Raw genomic sequence first — 13,975 nt, forward strand, 5'->3', positions numbered from 1 at the left:
GGTAATTGCTGTCTGCCAAGTGGCACCCTGGCTACTTTGTATGTACCAACTCATCAGATACCCACTGACTGATTTCTCACGGCAGGATGGACCGTGGCTGCACACCCCACCCTGTGTGCAACCCCATCACTTTCTGGGTTCCATGATAATAAAACTCTGCACAACGCCCGGCATTTACATTGTAGTGGAGCACATTGTCCACAGCCCAGCGGTAGGATCTGCAGTGGAGACGGACGATGGAGAATAGCTTTTCTTTTCCATCATGACTTTGTTTTGTTTCTAATTAATGATTATTTGGGGGGACTCGTTTATCTAAGTGAACTTAACTAACACCTTACTTATTCTCGAACTCGTCTCCAGACTTAACTTCCTATGTCTAAAATGTTATTTGCGGTCCTGTGAAACAGACACTGATGTTTTGTGTTGACCAGTCATTCGGGGTAGCAGTTGGTAGCCAGCACTTGGCCTTTCTCTCCGCTGGCGGTCTTTCCCAGGTAGCTGTGGTGTCTTTGTGGCCTCCGAGAAAGCTTGTTGGCCTGAGGGTCTGGCTGGAAGTCGAATCCTCTGTGTGTGGCTCAGGGTCGTGGTTTGCCAGAGCTCAGTCAAGCGTGCGTGCTCTGCAAGGCACAAGTATTAATTACTTTTGATAGTGTTTTGTCATAGGAAAATATAGTGGGCGAATTTTCTAGGATTTCAGTAAAGACAAAATCATACACAAGACAAGAACAAACGCTAATTAAAATCTTGTTTGAAGCAAACAGAAAACAGAAAGAGGGGTTGGGATTTAGCTCAGTGGTAGAGCGCTTACCTAGGAAGCTCAAGGCCCTGGGTTCGGTCCCCAGCTCCGAAAAAAGAACCAAAAAAAAAAAAAAAAAACCAGAAAGAATCCTTGACGTTAGTTAGGTATCGTCCTGGCGGGAAGTGCCAGTGGGGACGCTCATGACGTGATTCTTCCTTGTCTGCCTCGGCTTGGTGTGGCCCAGCAGCGTCCGAGACGTTATTCTGGGGCATGGCATTACCTGTGTGGAAGAAGAGCAAAGGACTGGAGTCTGCTCCCACTGTTTTAGTAGAGCATTGGCTGCAGAACTGCAGAAGGACAGAGGCTGCTGTTCTCCATGGTCAGCACTAGGAGGCCACAGAGGCCTGACTGCACACAGATTTCTCATCAGGAGGGAAAGAGCAACAGGCCAACCCTAGGGGACCAGCACTATGCAGATGAGCTAGTTTAAAGAGGTTGGCATCGCAGAGTCCAGTGAACCGTCTGAATTGGCAGCAGCATTGTGAGTGTGAGGACCCGAGCATTTCTGGTTAGGATAACCCCCACTTCTTGGCGTGGTACTGCCGGTGCTTCCTCGGATGCGCCAGGCGTCTGCGGTGAACTCTGGATACAGGTCCTGATTCTTATGCACAGTTGTTGTGTGGCTGATGGAACAAACATTATATTCCTCCAGCCCATTATGTTAATTGAAAACAAATAGCTTTCAAAGAAAAGAAAGTAGTTCTGGCCATAGGCATTGTAATTAACATTCTAGTTAACTATCAAATATTATTTCAGACTCAAGCCTTTGTGTCTTCCATTAAGTCATTACTTCAAAACATGGTTGTTGAGTGTCTTTGGCCTCCAGGACCTGCTAGGTAGATGCTGGATGCTGAGGCATTTCTATGTGGCTGTGCATTTGTTCAGTTCCCCCGACTCTAACTGATAAACATGCATACCCTTCCCCCTGAATATTTTACTTCTTTGCTTTTAAAGGTAAATCTACATTTCATGTCATGATTATGATTATTTCAGAGTTGGCCCCCTATTCAGTTTACCTCTCTTACCCTGGGCCCCTGAACTCTGTAGAGTTTAATCCACACTACATTGATTTTATGTGTTTGCCATTTCTCTGTATAGACATTCTGATTGTGTGCTGTTGCTTATGGACAGCTGGTCTCTTATTTCCTGTGTTTTCTGCTAGAACCAAGTGTAATAGTAAACAGGACAACCACTTTCTTGACACTAGCACATCCTCTGGGTGGCTTCCCTGTAACCTCCTCCTTTCTCCCCATCCCTACCCTCCTTCCTTTCCTTACAGCTCTCCTCCTTCCCTCTCTGCCTTCCCCCACCTCCTCTGCATCCATATTTCTGACAGGCCTTGATAAAGTGCTTAGCAAGGCTTGAATTCAGTTCCCAGAACTAAGGCCAGGATGGTGGGGTAGGCTTGTAGTCCCAGCCCTTGGGAGGTGGACCCAGGCAGATTCCCAGGGCTTGCTGGCCAGGCAGCCTCCTTGGAGAGTCCAGGAATGACACTGGAAGTTGTCCTGTGCCCTCCATACCCCTTGACCAGCCTACACACAAACACGTACCTGAACATGCAAAACAGATACAGAGAAAATTTTAAGGTAATGAACTTTATTGGGTTCTCTGGCGTTTTATTTGTCCTTAACATCTTATCATTATTTAATATGAATCTGTAATTCCTGGGAGCCATCTTACTTAACTTCTCTTCAAGGTATTAAAGGCTTTCTTGTGCACCCCCCCCCGACTTTAAAGGATTTTTAGCTGGATTTACCATGGCCCTTGAGGGACACTGTAGAGTCCAGGTTCAAACCAGGGACTTTTACTCTTTCACCCACAAAGAGTAGGTTTCTTCACTTGCCCACTTTGTAATTTTCCCTGTAAAGCTCTTGAAGACTTGTTCCCTTATTCTTAGAACGCGTGTAGTTCAAACCGACATGTTAAGTGAAGGCTGTTCCTATTCTATGAAATGGCTTTTAGTAAGAATCATGAGTCACTATCTTTTCTATATTGATTTTATATCCAGGAACATTGATGGGCTTACATCTCATCCTAACAGTTTCTATAGAAAGTTATCTCTCAGTTGTAGTTCACACTTTTGCTTTTCATCTGTATATTTTTGTGTATGTCTAGGAGATGCATCCATATGTTTGTATGTGTGTGCGCATGTAGAGGCCAGATATTGACATCAGGCTTTCCCCCCACCCCCACCCCCGTCTCTCTCCAACCTGTTTTTTTAAACAGGATCTTCTGAAGCTTACAGTATGGTGGGATGGGCCAGAAGCCTCAGGGGTCTGCCCTCACTCCTTGCCCTCCCTGTTCTGCAAGTCCTGGGGCTGTAGACATGACTGGCTACCATGTCAGATCTGAACTCAGGTCCTTGTGCTCTTACGACTGAGCTGTTTTCTCCAGCCACTCACTTTTTAACTCTCTTAATTCTGTTGTATCATTAAATAATGAGCAGTGTTGCATTTTCTAGCTGTTAAAGGAAATACTTCATTTAACAGTTAAACTGAATTTGTTGATTTTTTTAACGACTCTAACCATGTCTTTTTCTGTTCTACCTATGTCAGGTTCTATTTTTTAAATATGAAGTTAGCTCAAGAATGACTAAAACTGTGGTATTGGGAGGAACTGTGTGTGAATTCTGAATTCTTGGTGGGACGCTGCAACTTTGAGCTTCCAAAGAACCCTTACTCTGAGTTGGCTGAGTGGGACCACTAGAGGACACCCTGCTTTCCGATAGAAACACAAAGTTTCCAAACCAGCATGTCGGTCCCCACCCTTGATTGCTCTTTCCTCAGTTCCTGTCTAGATGCCAGAGAGAGTAGCTCGTGGACAGACATGTGGACTTCTCCTTCCCACAGACAGACTTTAAATAACGCAGTGTTCTGCCCCTCTGCTTCCTCTGTGGCGGTGCTGTACTTCCTTCCGGGAGTCAGCAGGTGGCGCTGTGTGTGGCCTTTGGTAATTGGGTAGCTCACAATGTGGTTTGAAATCCCACATGGGCAGTGCACAGGATGTTCAAAACAAGACACAGAAAGGCAGTGTTCACTGGAGTTCACTTAACATTTATCCTCAGGTCCTGATTTTTAACCATTAATAGAAGAGTTACGGTTTCATTAACTATACATACTATAAATCTGCGTATAAGTATAGCACAGTATGTTATCTTCTTAAAATGTCGTATCTCTACATAACTGTCTGCACTCTTTGAGACAAGGCTTTATTATAAAGACTCGGCTGGTTTGGAATTCACTGTATAGACCAGGCTTCCTTCAAACTCAGAAGAGATCTGCCAGTGTCTGCCTCCTAAGTGCTAGAATTAAAAGTACGCACACACACATGCACGCACACATGCACACGCATACACACACGACTAGTATGATACATACTCATTACTGTAAATTAGTCTCAAAATGATTATTCTTTCAAAAACTTGTCCAGTGTGTAGGTATTTACTATTAAGAGTTAGCTACTATATTAAAATTGTATCTTTTAAAAGTCCTTGGCCACAATATAGCTCAGTGGTAACATATGAGGCCCTGGGTTCAATCCACCCCTGGTCAGCCCATCAAGCCTTTTGAGTTACTCTAAGCCATTTGTGGCTACCATATTTAATCAATATTTTTTCATCAATCAAAGAAGTTTATTGCATACTGTCCCAGTTTTATTTATTTTATTACTTTATCAGAACTTTGCATTTGTACTATATATAATATATACGGCAAGGAAGTCTGGATAAGCCAGTCAGCATATCCCCCAGGGATGGGTCTCAGGACCCCAGTCTATTGTTTATATGATGATCTGCTAGAAAAGCTACTTCAAAGGTAAGAACCAGGACAAGTCACAGTTATGCTAAGACTTACTTCCCAGCATCCCTAGGGACTCTGTAACCAGTTCTCTTCTGTTTTTGCTTTATCTGTCAGGGAATGTTGAGCCAAAGTTCCAGCACAGTTGAAGTAGTCCCTTGGCTTGTAGATCTATGTGCTCAGTTCCTCTCTTAAAGTCTCTGAGAACACCTGCCAGAAAGCCCTTTAGCTGGCTTTTCCAAAACACTTTAATTTTCAAAATAGTAATTAAAGAACTCTCACTGATGTAGTTGACAAAACCCTTCAGGCTTTTCAGTGTTGCTAGGGAAATTCAGCTGGGAGTATATTTGTGTCTCAGTCAAGCTTTGTGGACAGGGTTTGCATAAAGAGGCAAGAGGGTGTATTGTGGGTTTTAGAAGAAGGGTCCTTTTAGGCAGCACAGAATTGAATTCTTAGCAGGTATCCTTTCTCAGTGGAGAGACCGACAGACACACTGCCATGCTTCCTCCTTTCTGCTCTAGTCTGGAGTTTATATGCCGCTATGATACTAGCCCATTTCAGGCCAAAATGTAAAAATAGGTTTATAAAAAATAAGGTTTAAGCCATTCTCTTGAGCAGAGTTGGTGAATAGATTTGATTTGGGGCTTTCTAGTTGCTAAAGCGAGAAAAGGAAAACACATAGTTTGTGTGTGTTGACAACCAGAAGCACATAAACATCTGCAGAAACCAAACATTTCCTGGAACTAAACTCAAGCAGAAATGTGTCACGTGAACCTTTGTTTAAAGAGTTTAGTGAAAAATATCTTCAACCACAGTTACATAACAGGTCCAGGACCGCGCGTGTGAATTGGGTTCTCTAGGAGGAGACTGGGAGGCACAGGGTGTGTTCCTAGGCGCAGGGCAGGCGAGGTCTGGGACTGGGCTGTTTGGGAATCTCTGAAGAGAGCTTCAGACAGTCCCCCTTGTTACTCTGATTCCCTCTCCGTGGGCTCCTAGACACTGCAGTGTGGCTTCTCCATTGCGTGCCGTCCTCCTTCCTCCGACAACGATGACTCCGGCGCAGACGTTCTGTTTGGATGGTTAGGGAAAAGCGCTGGAGCAAGCAAAGACCATTTCTCAGGGAACTGTAAGAGCAGGCCCAGTAATCTTCGCATTCACAGAAATCCAGTTCAGTTCAGATTAAGGGCACCAATAGAGTCTTTAGTCTTTCAAAGCTTTACTTTCATAATAAAGTCGCTTAACCATTCATAACTAATATAATAGGGCAGAACCAGCCCCCACCCCACCCCCACCATATGAAGGGCAACTGTAGCCAATTGCCCGTCGGAAAGAACGTGATCATAGAAGGGCGGTTTCTTTCAGGAACACGCTCTTTCCTTGCATTATTAGGTGTTGTGGTGTGACTAAGAATGGCCCCCACAGGCTCATATGTTGGACGCTTAGTCACCGGGGGTGACACCATTTGAAAGGGTCAGGAGGGGTCGCCTTGTTGGAGGAAGTGCATTCCTTGGGTTTGGCTTTGAGGTTTCACAAAGCCCTTGCCAAGCCTGGTGTCTCCCTCCTGCCTGCAGACTAGATTGTAGAACTCTCAACGATTTCTCCAGCACCATGGTAACCATGCCTGCCACCATGCTTCCTGACATGATGAAAATGGACTAAACCCCTGAAATTGTAAGCAAGTCCCCAGTTAAATGACTGCTTTCACGAGAGTTACTTTGGTCATGGTATCTCTTCATACCAATGGAGCAGTGACTAAGACACTAGGGTACATTCATTTTCAAAATTAAAAGCATCCTAGCCTGCCATGTATTTCTCATACAGATGTTAATTTCCTACTACCATACTGCTAAAGCATGAGTAAAACATGAGTGGGGTGGGTGTGTGTGTGTGTGTGTGTGTGTGTGTGTGTGTGTGTGTGTGTGTGTGTGTGTGTTTGCTTGCTTGCTTGCTTGATTGTTTCCTTGTTGATTGAACCCAGGACCTGTGTAACCAACCAACATGTTCCCCCAGGGACAGTTCTGAAGACCCCAGTTCATGTGAGAATCTGCTGGACAAGCATGGCTAGAGATCACTTTGTGATTCACCAACGCTGAGCCACAGAGCTGTAGGCCCTGCTCTTGCTTGGTTTTATGAACCAGGGTCTTACTCTCTAAATTCAAGTAGCCTTTGAACTTGCCGCAGTCCTCCTCTGCTGGCCTCCCGAGTGCTGGGGTTACAGGTTTGTCTGCTCCTCCAGTATGAAGAGGGGCTTTTTGTTATTGGTTGTTTTAGATGAAGTCACAATGCACAACTTATGGTTGTTGGCCACACTAAGATCTCTCCTAAGCTTTGGTCTTGTAATGCTGTGTTGCTGGGACATGAAGCCAGGGCTTCATCAATGTAAGTGCTGTTACGAGCTACAGTGCTGTTTTGTATTTCGTTTTTGTGTGATAAAGTTTGGACCTATGTTTCCTATCCTGGCTTTATCAGTATGGAGTTATACTGATATTTAAGGAAGACAAAGACAGGTTTGTTTGTTTGTTTGTTTGTTTGTTTGTTTGTTTGGAGAAGGGGGTTTTTCTACTATGTATCTCTGGCTGTCCTGGAACTTGCTGTGTAGATCAGGCTAGTCTTAGACTCAGAGAGTCACCTGACTCCACCTCCCCAATGCTGGGATTAAAGACAGGTACCACCATGTCCAGCTGCCCAAGTCCTGGGAGTCTAGAGCAAGCAAAGGCTTACAGATTGGGGATTGTAGAGGTTCTGTATTAAAAGATGGATTTGCACATGAAGACGTTGGAAACATTTAACTACAGACTGAGAAGCATCCTGGGAGAACTAGGTGATTAGAGGTACACCCAAGATGCCTGGAAGGTCCTCGTGAGAAGAGCACGGCCGTCACCAGACTGTATCTCCCCACCATCCAGTTTCACAGTCTACATAGCTATGCTGTCTCCTCCTAGTTAGGTTCCCGAGTAGCTTACGAAGGTTTTTGGAGATGGGCTTCCTACAAGCACACAGATGAACAAGTGGAGTGTTGGAAGAGAACACTGTAGCACAGTACAGAGGACTTCCACTGGGAGGGCAGTGTGATGCCACTTGGTAAAGCCCATGAATTCATCTCTGATAGGAAGGATTGGTGTGGTGGAGGGGAGTGGCCTCACAGAGGGAGCAGTCCTGACAAATACCTGTGGAAGAAGAGAAAGCCTAACACCTTGGGGCTTTGAGAGCAGGCCAGACTGGCGTGGGAGGTTGGAGGAGACCAGGTCCTCAGGCCTTGGAGGTTTTGGGCTCAGGAGCTGTCAGGAGTACCGTGGAACCTTTGAAAAGTTCCGAGGCATAATGAGCCAGTGCTTAGTGTGTAGTGTGCTGAAGTGGATTAGAGGGGCAAGGACAAAACCAGCGAGCTTGGCAAAAAGGCAGCATCCATGAGAGATATTCAGGCTGAAGCACAGGCGGTTTTGAATTAAACATGGAGCAGAGCACAGCCTCCATTGAACAGAACATGCCTTAGCCTAACAGGCTCCCCAGCAGGTGTAAAGAGCTGTTTCTTGCTAAAATGTCACTAGAGAAGGGTCAGTGAAGGGGTTCGAGTCTTCAGCTCAGTCAACATGAAATAAACACTTGAAAAAGACTGCGGCATCTGTGAAAAACTTAATGAGATCATACAAATTTTTTTCTAAGAAAAGCAACAGAGAGACCAGTGTGAGAGTCTTGGGAGAATGATGTCGGTTCATCACATTGCCCACCAAGCCCAAGTGATGTTTTCAGTGTTCATGTATGCAGACAGTTTTACAATTTAACATAAACATCCAATCACTTTCATGTTTTAAAAATAAGCCCAGAGTTTCAGTCCGCTTAACTGTCAACAACTCGATCATTCTCTGTTCTCTTCTCTCTTCTCTGTGATCTTTCCCTCCCTCTCTCCTCCTCTGAGACAGGACCTCACACTGCATCCCAGGTTGGCCTAGTCTACTATGTAGTCCAGGATAGCCTCTAAATCATGGCAGTCCCCTTACTTTGGCTTCCTAGCTCCCCTGGTTATAGAAATGCACCCCTGTGTCCAGAGTCAGTCTTCTAGCCATTTCCCCTGCCTCTTTTGAATCAAAAGGTATCCAGTCAGTCTAATGGTTAGAGACAGCAGATTCTGTCGGGTGAAGGTTCATACTGGTAAAAAGTAACCAGATCATGCTTATGAATATGTCTTAAAACAGAAAAGACATAACATGGTACAACAGATTGCTGTGTTGTGTCTAAGGCCATGAATTAACTTTTTAAAAAAAGAAAACACATAAAGAAAGGAATGAGAGAACTGCTTTCTTTCTAGTCTCCTCGAAGCTTGTCCTCGATGTAATGTAGTTTCCTTTTTCCCACAGACATCTCTTGCTCCTAAGGATTAGAAGAATTGAACTAATGGGAGTCTTGCAGCCTCTCTATCCACTGAGGCAGGGGTCATGACTACAGGTCCAAGCCACTGGTAAGCAGATGCTGCCCTCCGTCCTGTTCTTTTTTTTTTTTTTTTTTTGGTTCTTTTTTTGAGCTGGGGACCGAACCCAGGGCCTTGTGCTTCCTAGGCAAGTGCTCTACCACTGAGCTAAATCCCCAGCCCCTCCGTCCTGTTCTTATACAGCTTTAAAAAAATGTAGCATCCGGCTTCCACATACACTTGCACGCATGCACACAGACAGACGTGCATGCACGCACAAAGTGCAGAACTTTAGAACTCTGAGGTGCATTTTAATCTTTGAATTCTGCTACTGGAGAGTGGTGGTGGTTATTATAATCAGTAATTGAAGATAATCGTAAATGGGTGTTTGTAAATGAAGGGATTCTGAGAGAAGGTAAGTCACTGATAAGAGCAAGGAAAACATTTTCCCCACATAATAGTTCATCTCTGAAAATGTAGTGACACTTCAATGCAGGCAGTAGATGTGTAAAAGCCTTCTCCTTGGTTACTTGTTTCACTGTTACTAAAATGCAAATGTGCAGGTGAGACAATTTCTATAACACTAGAAAAGGTCAGTTCTCAATGCAGTCCCTCTGTGCAGGGTGGGTTTGGGTGGACCTGAGATCCATACCTGTCTAGTGGGAATCATACTGATAGTTCTCTATAAGCACAAGGGCTGTGCTATCTGGATGCATATAAGACTACAGGGTCTGCAAGGACTTGTGTCTTAGTCACACGGAGCAGGGAGAAAGACACTGGCCTCTGCAGTCAAAGCCCAAACCACTTGTCTTGATGGCAGTGACTTCTCAGACGCCATTTCTTCTTTCCTATTCTCGGAGGCTTTTTTGACTAAAGTATTAAACCATGAGCCTCTTAGGGTCTTGTTTTGGACTCTAGTTAACAACAGAGAGTAGGTGTGTAAGACAGCCTTTCATATCATTGGGGTGGTTGAATTTGGGTCAGAACATAGCACTGTTCAATATGGCAGCCAGTTAGTCACATGCAGCTTCTGAGATATGTGTGTAAAAGCCTTCTCCCTGGTTACTTGTTTGAGACATGGTAGTGCTATCTGAGATGTTCTCTGCAGTAAAATATAGACTATTCCAAGTATTTCATACAGCAGGACCTGGTGGTGTATGCCTTTAATCCCAGCACTCAGGAGGCAGGGGCAGGCAGATGTTTTGACTTCCAAGCCAGCCTGGTCTACATAGTGAGTTCCAGGACAGCCAGGACTGCATAAAGAGACAATAACAGAGACAAAAACGCCACAATATTTAAGTTTTTCATAAATTAAATGTGGAAATAACATTATTCATATATTGAATTAAATAAAACATTAATGCTAATTTCATTTTTCCTACATTTTACCACATGACAGCTAGACATCTTTCTTCCCCTCTCCTCCCTCTCCCCTCTCTCTTGTTCTTTCTCTTTCAGATAGGATTTTGCTTTTTAGCTCAGGTCAGCCTTCAGATCACTTGCCTTAAACTCCTGAGGGCTGGATTACAGGCATATGTGTCACCATGCCCGGATTAGAAGATTGAAGTTCTTTGTACCTTGAATGTGTCTGTCATTCTCTCTGTTTACTTTTTTATTTGTTTACTTGTTTGTTTAAAGCAGGGTCTTGTGTGTAGCCCAGATTGGCCTAAACTCTTGACAGTCCTCTTGCCTGAGCTTTCCAAGTGCTAGTTGAGAGTCACATTCCTTCACACTCAGCTTTGACGGGAGGGTCTCTGTCATCATGTGTGGTCATTCTCAGTCCTCTATCGTTTAATCCTCTCTGTTCCTTCAGCTTTCTTCTCTGTATGGATAATTCATTCAAATCTGTATCATTTGATGAATATGACTCTTTGATTTGCCACGTGTTTGGCACAGCAGCAAGCAAAAAACTGTACTCATGGTGGAACATTCTAGACACAGATCTAGAACAAATGAATGAGCGAAACTCATTTTCTGGTGCCCCATGAACTTTGGAGAACTGCGGGGAAGGTAAGGGTTGGGGACTCAGTGGGGGGATGCTGGGTGCTTTCAGGAAAGCTCCCCCACTGAAAAGTAGCCTTCTGGACAGTGACTTGAAACAGCAAATCAAGGAGTCCCATGAGAGAGCAAATGCAGAGATCTTAGAATGCAGCTATGCCAGGCGTGTCTGGACAGGAGGGAGAGGTCAGCGATGGGAGGGAGAGCGGGACAGTGTGGGGTGAGGAGGGGAGAACACCAATGATGGCCACACGCAAATGGCGGTTATACTAGGGGTCTTTGTTTCTGATGAGAGGAACAGAGGTTGGTGGGTTTCAAAGAGAGAGGTGTGTGGTGCCTGCTCCTCTGAGCTGCTGCAGTCTGAATAGTCTGGGATCGGGACATTTACAAGGGGGAAGCCTAGAGTGTTAGAGGGTAGAGTAGTGGCCAAGTGACAGGTGATGGTGCCTGAGACCAAAGCTAACTAAAGGAAGCGAGATGGGATTGGCAAGGGAGACGGGTTGGATAGTGGCTGGACCGTGTAGTACAGCATCTGAAGAGTGGCAACACAGGGGAGCAGCCTGCATGGTCAGTGCAGCCAGTGGGTTAGATAAGCTGGGACCCGAGGGTTGCTGAATTTTAGCCATGACCTGGACAGTAGCACATTCAACAAAAATGGCAAGGAGAATTGGGAGAACACTAAGAAACTGAGCCTAGATCCTCCCAAGGAGAGCTAAGGAAGTTGTTTTTGCACAGGTGGGAGAAGTCAGCACCGTTTCCCAAGGCTGGTCAGCGTTAGATTTGTTTTCCTGAGATGGCTCTCTAGATTGGTGACCTTGAAGACAGGCACCTGAGTGAGTAAGGCCAGCGAGTAGAATGGAGCTCTCCCTCTGAGGCGAGTGTCCTGGGCTTGTTCTGGGATGGGACAGAGAGGGAGGGAGGGAGAAGAGAGGCTGGCACCAACTCTGCTCCAAGGTTGCTTTGCAATTATTGTGAAATTTGGCCTCATTTCTCCTTGCTCAGTGCCATTTACATTCTGACAATCAAAATCCTTAAGAAACAAATGTTAAAACTTCTTGTCAACTAGAAGTGCTGAAAGGCTGGTTCTTGGGGATTAATTCCCTGTACTTCACTTTTTAAGAATGTTACCAAGATACTTGAAGAAATAAAGGCTAAAACATGCCTCAAGCCAAGGACCTAAACCACTGCCTAAACATCTTGATACGAGATCAGATTTAAGGGTATATAAAGCCTACATTTATGTGTTCTAACAGGGTGCTACTTTCTGTGTTCATGACAGCTTCACGAAGGTCAAATGGAGGCAGTATGACCAAATGTTATAGGGAGGTTAAGTCCGGCTTATGGTTTGTCAGTGTTTAGAATGACTGGGGAAAGTGGAAGCTCACACATTCTGGGCTGATAACTAATTCACAGCCTGCTGATGGGACACCCAGAAAGTTTGCCATTTGCCCTGTGGTGCTTTGCCTAAGAGTGACCCCAATGGGCTCATCAGAGGTTTGAATGCCTACTCACCACACAAAGGACTCTTGAAGGATTGACGGATAGGAGGTGGGGCCTTGTTGGAGGAGGTGTGTCCCTGGGAGTTGGGTTTTGAGGTTTCAGAAGTCCAAGCCAGACCCACAGCCTGTGGATCAGGATGTAGCTCTCAGCTCCTGTTCCAGCAACCGTACACATGACTCCATGCTCCCCACCATGATGATAATGGAGTAACCTTCTGAACTGTAAGTCAGCTCTAATTAAATGCTTTTCTTATGAGTTGCTTTGCTTACAGAGTCTCTTCACAGCATTAGAACAGTGACTTCAGACTTTGCTAACGACACCACAGAATCAATCCTGTTTGGGTCATCCTGGAGTTGTGTGGTCAGGGTTTTGACTGAAGCCTAAGCAATCAATCTGTTTATCCCCAGAAACCTGAGCATTTCAGAGCATCTGCTATTTGGGTCCTATAAGGTACTATTAGCTGGCACAGTGCATGAGGTCATTCTCCCATGGAAGATACTCAAGTTAGGATGATAAAAGCTTTAGTTTATACCTGAGGGAGAACTAGAGTTAGTTTTCTTTTCACAGTGCAGTCCACCTTTATTTAGAGGAAACTGAGAACTAAAACAGGAAGAGCCAAGTGGGCTTTGTGGCACAAGCTCCCTTCAATCTAACACTGCCTTTAATCCTAGCAGTGGGAGGTAACGTTCTTGTAGCAGTAGGTGGTAGCTAAGAGGAACCTTGGAGCGCATTCCGTCAGGAGCTGCCTTGTCTACTGTAGACCAGGAACCAAATCCTGGGGTCTGGCCATTTTGCCTCCTGCTACCCTCATATCTAAAATAGCAGATTGCATTTCCGTGTCTCTTGGGTAGATTGCTACATTTTAATTTTTTAAAAGACTATTCTTTATTCTAGATGGTTTCACTTATATATGCAATATATCTTGATTGTATCGGCCCCTAACTCTCCATCACTTCCTTTTGACGCCTCCCAACGTATCTCTCCTCCACCCTCCCTCCCATCTTAATGAAAGAAATCAATAATCATAGGCAAATTGTCCGTAGTCTAGAACAAATGGGATGAGAGAGTGTAGGTGCAGTTGTTTGAAGTTCACCTAGCCATTTCTTCTGTAGTCATGGATCACCGATTTGAACAGATTTTGAGTGTTCCCTTTTCCCTCCCTCCGAGAGACTCTCCAGCTGAATGCAGGTGCACAGTGTGCTCTTAGTTTTCAGGCAGCCTAAAGGTTCTGAAGACATAATAGGATTAAAGAACGGCATAGGTGCAGGTAAGAAGGCTTAGCGGGGAAGAGCACAAGTTGCCCTTCAGCTTTGATTCCCAGCCCTGAGGTGGCAGCTTACAACAGTCTGTGTCTCCCACTCCAGAGGATCTGAAGCCCTCTTTTGGCCCCCATGGACACCAAGCACATGCATACCTGCTGGCAAAACGCTCACCCACATAAAATAACCAAGGCACTGGAGGAGGACATGCACAGTACCT

At 45.0% G+C, this 13,975-nt stretch overlaps 1 protein-coding gene across 1 annotated transcript in view; it reads left to right on the forward strand.

Moving 5' to 3' along the window:
• The window catches only part of LOC116904421 (protein SOGA3-like), a 35,543-nt gene extending 26,469 nt beyond the window's left edge, over positions 1-9,074 (forward strand). The window contains exon 4 of the mRNA XM_032907261.1: positions 8,949-9,074. The gene's annotated coding sequence lies outside the window, so the exon portion shown is untranslated. The remainder of the gene's footprint in view (positions 1-8,948) is intronic.
• The last annotated feature ends 4,901 nt before the right edge of the window (positions 9,075-13,975 follow it).

The sequence above is a fragment of the Rattus rattus genome, chromosome 6 (genome assembly GCF_011064425.1).
Source record: "Rattus rattus isolate New Zealand chromosome 6, Rrattus_CSIRO_v1, whole genome shotgun sequence".
NCBI lineage: Eukaryota > Metazoa > Chordata > Mammalia > Rodentia > Muridae > Rattus > Rattus rattus.